This window comes from Agrilus planipennis, unplaced genomic scaffold, assembly GCF_000699045.2.
Source record: "Agrilus planipennis isolate EAB-ADULT unplaced genomic scaffold, Apla_2.0 scaffold7, whole genome shotgun sequence".
NCBI lineage: Eukaryota > Metazoa > Arthropoda > Insecta > Coleoptera > Buprestidae > Agrilus > Agrilus planipennis.
The window spans coordinates 317,867-322,346 of record NW_020439340.1 but is presented as its reverse complement, the minus strand read 5'-3'; the positions used below and the strand labels follow the sequence as shown (position 1 = coordinate 322,346).

The 4,480-nt window shown below is 35.0% G+C and overlaps 1 long non-coding RNA gene across 1 annotated transcript; it reads right to left on the bottom strand.

Moving 5' to 3' along the window:
- Positions 1-3,945: 3,945 nt before the first annotated feature.
- On the bottom strand, positions 3,946-4,263 carry LOC108739954. Its single transcript, XR_001938256.2, has 2 exons — positions 4,079-4,263; positions 3,946-4,015 (listed from the first exon to the last, which is right to left on the bottom strand). It is a non-coding gene; the product is annotated as an uncharacterized LOC108739954 (long non-coding RNA).
- Positions 4,264-4,480: the final 217 nt, after the last annotated feature.

Here is a 4,480-nt window from a genome sequence, read left to right as displayed (position 1 = left end):
CCTCTTTTTAATAAAGTCTTTTCAAACGTTTAATCCTATTTTGTATAACATCGACTTGGTTCGATTGAGTGTTATCAAAGGGTTAGTGTTCGAAATAAGAAGACTTTACAATTGTTCTATTATTGTCAAAACTCCAATTATTTTACATTGAAAGGCAACGTCCTGGTGTAAATTAAAGGTGTCTTTTACAATAATTAAGTAGAACACCCAGTTAAACGTGTCTGGGATAAAAACAACGTATTGTACGCCGACCATAAGGGATCCTTCGGACCAGTCCTCAGCGTCGTGACGTAACAGTATGTATTTGCACTGGTGGTCTGTATGTTCATTGTAAGTGTATTCATTGTATGCAAGTGTTAGTGTATTACCTACATACTGTAAAAACTTGGAAATATCAATCAGGTATACGCGCCTACAACGAATAGATACACAAGTATATAACATCGCAATAAAATTTGGCATTTTCAGGTACGGCTAAGTAACAAAACAACTGAGAAAGTCAGAAAACCGCTTCGTTAGCGACTTATAACTAATAAGTATTCACTCTTATTGTCATATATTGTAATACGCATTAGAGTAAGTAGGTACTATAAATAAGAACACAGGGTTTCATGCCTCGCATCCACGGTACAATTGTGATTCGGGCTGAAGGGTCGTGATCTAAAGGAACTGTTAGGTGCAAATGTTTCATCGTCAACTGCGGCCAGCACCTTCAGTTGTACTGGATTGGGATTGGAAGGCACAACCTAACTGATGCAATTTAAAGAAAATTGTTTCATTTTTGTCGTTTTGGCTATAACAAATATTAGGTCCCCAAATAGGTATGCCGTGAATTAATTTCTTTGGTCTATGTACCTGAGTGCCTAATCTAATTAGAAAATGCCACACTTTTCAGATCGGCGGCGATTGACACATTTGCCGTTATGTTCTGCTGTATTTCAGGAACTTTTATTGAGTCATTAGCCGCCCGAACATTTGGCATGTCTGACTCACGTTGAACGAGCACAGTGTTTAGCATTTCCGTTCTTGTTGCGGATTTTGGCTAGTTATAAATCCTTAATTTGACAAGGAACTGTGCGGGTTATTACCTATTATGCAGCTATATTATTTGCGATGTGTGGTATGCATGGAATACGAGCGAGTATATAGGCTTATAGGTAATTATAAGTTTATAAATATGCACAGGTACACACCACATAAAATCCTTTTGCTATTGCATATCTACCGATAACGCTCCAAGGTTAACAAATATCTAAAGCAGCATGACGATGATTAATTATAAAGGTACCTACCTAGTTCATTTACACTGTGACGTCAACATAATAATAATAAATATGTGAAACATTGTGAAATTTGTTCATCCAATTATAGATCGTTACCTTAGCCTACCATACAACGGTACAATATGACACAAAATCGAACTCAAACATTTTTTCTAAAATTAATCTCAACAAAATATCAGCCAATTATTCTTTAATGCCAAACATAAAAAAATCATACGTCTATCTATCAGTGCGCCGGAAACTATATAAGCTAAACCGGACTAATCTTTAAATTGAGATACAAAGAACACATCGAAAATAAAAATAGGTCAAACTTTGGGAAACAGGTCGCACATAGGATCGAGACTATGTACCTAAAATCTTGCAACAAGGGAAAGAAATTAGATCTGCTTGAGTTTGTGGAAATCAATCCAATAAATAAAAATTTTGATTTGATTATTTTGAATGACTAAATACATAGATACGAACGAACAATCCATCGTTGCTAAATTTATTTTGAATTTAATTTTACTTGGAGGGTGCAATTCGAGTGACCCTTCCCCCTTCTCAAGTCAGTAAAAACGATGGGTCTTTTTCCGTAACCTTTGTCAAACTAATGAATTATAATGTACATAAAAAAAATAGTATCATGATAAGTAATACTACTGTCAACTCGCAAATGTTGCCAACACCCGAACCCTTGATACTGACAATATTGGGTACGTATGTACGTATGCATCTTACGAGTTGCGGCAATTGCCCTAAAACTCAACTTCTTCGCAACCTTCATTCCGTCGGGCCGTCAAGTCACCGTCGCGTCGTCTGCCGGTTGGCTGCCACGCCCTTCCTCAATCCCGGACGTCTAGACGAGGGCGAACGACGAAGAGCGGGAAGCGAACAACAGGACAATGACAGACATAGATACATACATACGTACAGCTTACCTACTTTTTAACTTATTATTATTACTTACAGTATGTCACAAATGTATTGTACAACCAATCGACAAACCACTTTCTATTTCGATTGGTTCTTCATTTTCGCTTTTATTATAATTTATGATTATGTTACTGAAATATGTTTTGAAAAAAGAAAAAGAACAATGGGTAGCGGTAACGATTTTGGAAAAAAAATTCTGAGTCCGAAGGTACCCTGTTAGATATAAATTAATAAATCACGTTTTTATTTCAGTACATAGATGCCTATGTACCTACATTCGCGTAAAATGTAACTTTCAACAACCTAAAACGAGTTCGTCGTAGGTACATAACCGTTTATCAGTGAATTCCGAATACTTGCACCTTGCACATTATCTACACAGCTAAAATTCTTTTGAAACAATGTGTAGGTAGGTAGATATAGTTATAATCTGTAAGACATGTCATTTGTAGGTGTACCTATAAAACTTATTTTTGATTTAGTATTAATTTATTTTTATTATTACGTAGAATATTATCGAAGTGGCGTGTTGGTTGTTTGTTGAAGTTTCAGATGAAATTATTGTAACGTAATCTATACCCAGGTACGCCTGTATTTTAAACGATGTACCTATCCGATATCAGAAGCGAAAATATTCGCCGGAATTTGAGTAGGCATAATACATGAAAATTGTTGATAAAAGTTAAAATAAATATCGCATCATGTTACAAAATCAAACGTTTTCGAACTTTTCATTCAAGTAATACCATTTTCGCTATTGTGTTTTTCCGTATCTATTAGTGAGGTAGATATTGTACATACATGTGTATGTAGGTAAACCCATATTTCCAATTGTATAGATGCCAGAAGTAAGCACACTCTTATTATTCAGATTAAAAAATAACGAACACAATAAGATTATCAAAGTTGACGATACAATTCAACACTGGCAGATTTCTCGATTTGCGAACTTTTCGACACGCTTTCGTATTTATTATTAAGAATAAGTGTTGGGTTCAAGTTAAAAAAATTGAACATCACCGGACAGCATGCAACGACTACGTTTACTATTTGTATTCGTATTCGTTCTCGTTCTTAACCCTCAGTCAAAATACAAACATACGTACATATATACAGACCAACTCCCGCTTCTTTTTATTACTAATAATATGTATCATGGTACGTAGAATGCGGTTGCACCGCTGTTGAGGCCGCGGTCGTCCTTAGCTTGAAAGGGTGTCTGCTGTTCGTTGCCTTCTCCGTTTCATACCCTCCGATCGGCCGCGACAGCTACCGGCAGTGTGTCGTCCTCTCGAATTCACCACGCCCGACCCGAAATACGCGAAGAACTTGGCAACGGTTGCCATCTCAACCTCAAATTCAGCGTCTAAGATAGAGGAGGAAATATTATGCTGTCTTCAACATAGAAAACGGACGGACTAGAAGTAGAGGACTCAAAAAATATAAAGAATTGGGCGAAATAATGCCACATTAGAAGTGGGCGAAACACGTGTCCGAATAAAATAAAGAATGTAAAAATGTACCTACATATCAGTTACCTATTTATTACAGATAACAAACGTAACATCGAGCCTGTTTCCGGAATAGAAATGAGTTGTTCAGGTCCTTATATTCGTAAAATTTAATAATTATTAAAACAATGTTTTTAATTTCATTTATTCTAGAAACGAAAAAATTAACGAATGAGTGGAGGTACCTACCTACCTGCATGCATTATTTAAATAGATAGGNCACAAGCTGTTTGCAGCCAACGTTGTACAAAAATCAATATTTCCCATGTTTCATTTGCATTATGTTTCTCAATTTGATTACAACTAAAAACCGTTTTTATTAGTAGCTTTACTTATTGTGTTTTTATACTAGTTACCAAAACGTACCTGATATATTTAAGGGTAACTAAACATGATAGTAAACAAAGATATTTATACATTGTAAACACAAAAGTTCATCAAGAATTCCATACGGATACCATTTTTATATTATAGTGTTTTAAATTATTAAATGACGTCATTATCTTGTTCGGATATTATTAAAATCTTGTTCACCTTTGTCTACTTGGCTTTCGTTATTTTCGCTAACAATGAAGTAAGTTTTGTCTGTTACGTAGGTAGCTTTGTTACAATTATAATATTGGGTTTATTAGAACTATTAAATTTTCTACTCCATAACAGATGGCGCATAATGCTGGATTGAGATTATTTCAAATTTAGTGGTCAACAATTTTCGATATTTAAAACAGTCCATTCTATTTTTGATGTTTGAATATACTAAAACAATAA